The sequence below is a fragment of the Pteropus alecto genome, unplaced genomic scaffold (assembly GCF_000325575.1).
Source record: "Pteropus alecto unplaced genomic scaffold, ASM32557v1 scaffold86, whole genome shotgun sequence".
Classification (NCBI taxonomy): Eukaryota; Metazoa; Chordata; class Mammalia; order Chiroptera; family Pteropodidae; genus Pteropus; species Pteropus alecto.
The window spans coordinates 12,506,881-12,512,845 of record NW_006442109.1 but is presented as its reverse complement, the minus strand read 5'-3'; positions in this window follow the sequence as shown (position 1 = coordinate 12,512,845).

Genomic DNA, 5,965 nt, shown 5'->3' with positions numbered 1-5,965 from the left:
TGCAGCACCATATTGGAGGGCAGGAGTAGCAAGAGTTGAAGTTGAAGCTGGAGATAGATGCAAAGGCCTATAAACCGTGTTAAAAGAGAATAGATTTTTATCCTGAGGTAGTGAGCTCCAGCTCCCCTCTTGTCCCCAACCCGAAATTTAAAAAAAAAAAGGCAATAAAAAAAACAGACACAGACATACCTTTAATGAGGAATATGATCAGAAAGAGTAAACTGAGGAAAAAATAGTCCAGAGATAAATATGTTGCAGTAAAAGGAAAACACAGCAGAGGAAAACAAATAGATACAGCAACAAAAAGGTGGAAGTGGACAATGGATTAGGGAGGGAGGACCAGCGGACCGGGAGAGCTATAGCAGAGAAAACAGCAATGAAGTCGATGTTTTCGAAGAGCGAGAGGTGAGGGGAAAGGATGTCAGAGATTCCTCCTCCCCACCAAGGAAATCAGAGACATGGGCAGATTCAGCCAGTAAAACTCAGACACTGCTGACCACACATGGGCTCTCTGACCTCGCGGGCAGCTATCTGGTCACACCAGACATTGCTTCAATTCTCAGTTCCAAGGGAAGGGGGAAAAAGATGTTTGCAAGTCTCCAAGTTTGTGGAGGGGGAAGCAGCATAAAGGCCAAGGGGCTAATTAAATAAGCCAGGGATGGAAAAGTGAGAGAAAATTTTGTCCCAGAAAGATTGAGGAGGCCAAGAGTGATCTTCAGCAGCTAAACTAATGCAATGGAAGAAATGTGAAAGGAAAAAAAAACTGATGGGGAAATAAGTTTTGTCAGAGAAATTCCTAGTCATGGAGACATGGAGAGGTGCAGACATTAGAGTCAAAAGTCTATAGCTAGAGTGCCACAGGTCAAGTCTTGCTATTATACCAGCTGTGTGACAGTGGGCAAGTTACTTAAAATCTGTTTCTCAGTTTCCTCAACTGTAAAATGAAAATGAAGTAATAGTAACTACCTCACAGGGATGTTGGGTAGGTTAAATGAGTTCACTATAAGCAGAATACTTAGTGAGGTTAGCTGTTATATAGCTATCGACGTTAGCTGTGATTATTATTCTTGTATCTGGGCATGGTCTCTCCCAGCAATATGCTGGTACTCTTTGTGATGTCATATACTTTCAAAGACCCCATCAAGGATTTTCTGGTCAATTGGAAGAAAGAGGTATGGAGATGAACAAGGAGCAAAGAGGGGTGTCATTATGGGTTTAGGAGATACTGTGCTAAATATTTAGAATAGAAAGATGATCTCCTAGAGATGACCTTCCAAGAGATGACCCTTGGAAGCCTGTGTGCCAGCTGGGCCCTGACGTTTCCTCTTTTTGAGAGTGTGTCCTCTGGTTGTAGGTATCACCTATAATACTTGTTTGGACCTTCTTTTCAGGGTTGGCCAGAGGGCCAGCTAGCCAGCTACACAACAGAGAAGTCGATTTGGAGTCTTTTCATACCTCTTCAAGCTCTCTCTTCCTCTCAGCTACCCAGTGCCATCTTGTCCTTTATCTCCCTTCCAAATGTCAAAACCTGTTCTCATCTATTTTTACTGAAGGGAGCTGATTGCTCACAGTTATGAGAAAGTCTAATGGCAACTGGAAGTATTCTGGGGATTTTCATTTTCGTAGGGGACAGTCTTTAGAATAGAGCCATGAAGCTGGGATCTCAGCTGAATAGGAGAAGGTCCTGGCTGAGGAAGGCTCTTGAAGACGGATGGGGCTTAATCCCTCTTACGCTGTGTTTTATTAGAGAACATACTCTTCTTTAAGTGTGGCTGGTGGAATCTGCTTCCGGGAATACATTTGAAATGTGTTGGGAAGTGTGGCTGCTAGGCCAATGAAAAACGGCTGGGGAGGGCTGGTGTTTGAATTCAACAGCCCTTTCAGATTCTTGCTCTTTAAAGAGGTCTGCTGTTGCCTCAGAGTATAGCCAAAGAAGTGCCAGAGGGCCCGAGAATTATAGTTGGTAGGGTGATAGAGATTTGCTCTTCTAGTGCCCCTCCACAGGAGGTGTTAGTAAACTTTTTAGAAGAGCTTGGAATAAAACTGCTGCTGACAACGTAAGTTGCTGATCCCCAGCAATGGAACTAAAAGATTAACGCTGAGCTGGTCAGCTTGTTCGGGAATCAAAGCTTAATAGACTAGCTGCCTTGTGGGAGCTGAAGGCGGGAACACTTGGTGGCCCTGCCCACTAGGAAGAGGGCCTTGGGAGCAGCTATGTCTGTGAACTCTTTGAAGTTGATGCTATGTGTCATTAAGTTTGACCCAGCTCAGTGCCTAGCACATGGGAAATGTTCTCTGTTTGCTGAATGAATGAATGAAAGGAAATGCTGAAGAACGCATATGCTGATAGGACTCTCTAGAAGCCTCCCTGGTTAATAATAATCAGCTGCTCTTTGAGTCCTTGGAGACACTTCAATGAGCTGCTGCCTGAAACTTCTGAATAGCCCATGGAATAAATCTGTGGCCTCTGCCAAGGAGCCCTGTAACTTTTGAGTGGAAGCATTAGAAACTTGGATAAGTCTTATAGTTCCTGCAAGGAATTCCTTGAAATCTTATCATACAATCCTAAAACCTCTAAAAGGAAGTCTGGAAGCCCATCTGAAATCCTTGGGAACCCTTCTGGGAAGGCTCGGGCCCTGTCTGAAAGCCCCGTAAACACTGCTGGGAGTGACAGACAGGCTTTTGGGGTTGAGGCAGCAGTGTGTGTATTACTATATTGTCTCTGCCTTTGTAGCAATTCCTATTGGAGTAGGCGTTAGAAATGAAAGTTATTGTTTTAATACCAGTAGTTGTGTCTCAGTCACCCAAAGCCGGAGGGGCCAGCAAAAAACGGTTAAGGTATGGAGTTTCCAAGTATTTGATCAAGATAATGGGCCTTTAAAAAGTTGGCCCTTGGCATTGGTCAGGTATAGAGCTCGAAACCACTTCTTGATATTTTGGGTTGAAAGATGGAGATCTTGGCCTGTGTGCATTAGTGTGTCAGGTCAAGATGTAGATTCCCTATAGATGCTTGCTTCATTGCTAAAAGTGGGAGAGGTTACAGGCAGCAAGGTGGGAATAGATTTTGACAAGAATGTGTGCTATCTAGATAATTATTTCTGACTCAACCACCCCCCCCCCCCGGGCTCAGCAGAGAAAAACAAATTGATCTTTGTTCACAAAGAGATCATTCCAGTAGTTCTACTCCTGTGCTCAGACAGTTTCTTTCTTTAGGCTTCCTTGGAAAAAAAAATTCTTTGAAATGTATTTAGCTGTGAGAGAGGAAGACGCACAAACACTCAAGTCCTGAGATTGTGTCAGAGATAGAGACAATTTCAGGATCACCTCCAGAACAAACAAAAAATGTAGATAGATAGTATAGCAGAGAGAAAAGAAAAAATGAATTTAAAAGAGGAAGATTAAAGTAAAAGGAGTCAGTAAAGACTGAGAAATTAAAGCTCACAGTATTGGAAACCAACCGTAGAAAGGGCGCTGCTGTTCACTGGAAGGTAGTCTCAAGAGCAAACAATATACCCCAGGCATCTCTGTCATAGTTGGTGGGCTTTCTTAGAAAGAATTTCTTTCTGTATAACTGAGAGAAGGAGATACAAGAAAAAAATAAGTGGTTTACCCTTAAACCCCTTATTTTTGTGTCAGAATGTAACAAATGAAAAGAGATTGGGGGGCTACATACTAAGATTGAAGAATAGTGTTTCTACGTCTAAGATCTAATAGAATGAAAATAAAGAAGGACTAGGTAGTGTATTGGGGGTTCCCAAGACCAACCCCAGGTTAGATGAGTTGTTAGGAGGACTCCCAGGATGCAGCACATAGTTGCACTCACCCTGTACTTAATTACAGCAAAAGGATACAAAGCAAAAGCAGCTAAAGGTAAAGGTGTATGGAGCACAAATTCCAGAGTTCTCTCCAAGTAGAGTCGCACAGAATGTGTTTAATTCCTCCAACAATGAGTTATGACACTGCATGTAAAGAGTTGTCTATCAGAGAAGCTCCTTAGAGACTCAGTACCCAGGGTTTTTGTTGGGAGCTAGTCATATAGACATTCTCTGCCTGCCATGTACCAAACTCTCAGACTCGCAGAAGGAAAGCAGGTGTTCAGCAAACCACATTGACTCTTATCAGTTAGGGTGGCGGGAACCCTAAATTCAATTCTCAAAACCCAAGTTTCTAGACGCCCACGAAGAGCCAACTCTGCATGCAGGCCTTGCAGGGATACAAATCTCAGGCCTGCTATGTTAGCATTTTTCCGCATAAGTTGCTTTGGGTCAGTGATAGGTGATGTATTCCCCACATGCCTTCCTCTCTAGTCGAGCTGAAAACTTGAAATCTAGCCCTCACCTTGGGTACCATTTTAAATGACCTGAAACAGGATAGGTGCTGCTAAATGGCTCTGCTGTGGGGAAAATGAGGCTTAGTGATTGTCAGGAATGTTCCTAATTAGGCTTAAAATAGAGAAGAATGCTTGTGCCACCTCTGGAACCTGACACTCCTCCCCACATCCTTGACCTGATTGAAACAGGCCTTGGTCTTGGCTGCCTTAGGGAGGGTTTCCTCTGGTTGTTAGTAGCGCCAACGCAAATGACTGAGGGTCTCTTCTTGGTGTCATCAGCATGTGGATTGGAGAAATAAGGAATATTATTCTGTCAGTACCCTCCTGCTGGCTCGTTCAGTACCCTCTTCCCGCTTCTTAATGACCGATGGCTATCCCTTTCCTCTACATCTCTATTCTCAATCATTTGAAAGGATCTAAAATCACACTGAGGTAGACAAGGTTGAGAGCTGCATGAATTTTTTTTTTTTTAACACTGAATTAAATTCACACATACCCTACTTTAAGGGAAGGATTTCCAAATAAAATGAGCTCTAGAAGTGGCACATCTCCTAAACATAGGGATTCGGCCACTCCAGATTTCTATGCGAAGATCACACATGGCAATGGGATCACTTTTGGTTTCCCCATCTCTCCCTGCAGGGATGAATGGTCATTCCCCTCGTTGATAGGGGTTGGGCAAAGATGAAGCCATCATGGCATTTATCATTGAAATCATCTTTGGGATCAGATCCAAATGTCAGCAGAAAAATGGCTCAGTCACTTAAAATCAGACAAGGAATGGCTACAAATTAGGAGCTAAAGGTAATTTCAAATAGGAAAACTTGATTGAAATATGACCTTTCTGTTATTTTCTGCAGTTAACGTAGTCGGTTTAGGGTTTAGTATTTCTCCAAAATGACAATCTTATGAGATTTTGAGAATTTTGATGAGACCAAGATCAGGTTTTAGTAGAAAAAAAAAAACAACAACAACACAAGTTTCTTATAGTAGTCAAATCTGTGGGGGTGTAAAGAGGGACCTAGGATTAGGGTCAGAAATTGACTCCCTGGTGAGTTTGTATTGAAAGGCTTAGAACTGGTGGTGCCACAGTAGGTGAGAATTTAGACTCTTGAAAATACTTTATCCTCCCTTCTCTGCTGACTAAAATTGGGAAAGCCTTAGTATAACTTTTCTGGAACCTGGAAACTGAATTGTCAGTCTTTCTGAAGAGAGATTGTACTAGTGTCCCTTCTGAAACCTATGTCTCATCAGCTGTCCTGGACAAGCTGGGGCATTTACCTTCTTTAAGGGGAACTCACATCCTGATTATAGAAGGCAACTTCTGTTTTTTTGAATCCTTTTCTAAGAATTCATCCTGGGCCCATTTGTACAATGGAGAAATGTGTTTATAGATTTCCCAATGTACTCTTTTATGTACTCTCCTTCTTTTTTTTTAGACTCTCTTCCCTTATACCTGTGACCTTCCTGTTCTCTCTCTTCTTCTCAGAACTCGCTCATGAACATTTATAAAGTCTGATGTTTTACCTGCCAGTGTTTAATTTCTAAGAAGGTTCAGTCCCTTTGCCTGAGGGAATAAAGCTCTGACGGTATACTCTAACAATATTAAGAGGGGGTTTGTTTAGCTCTTTTAAG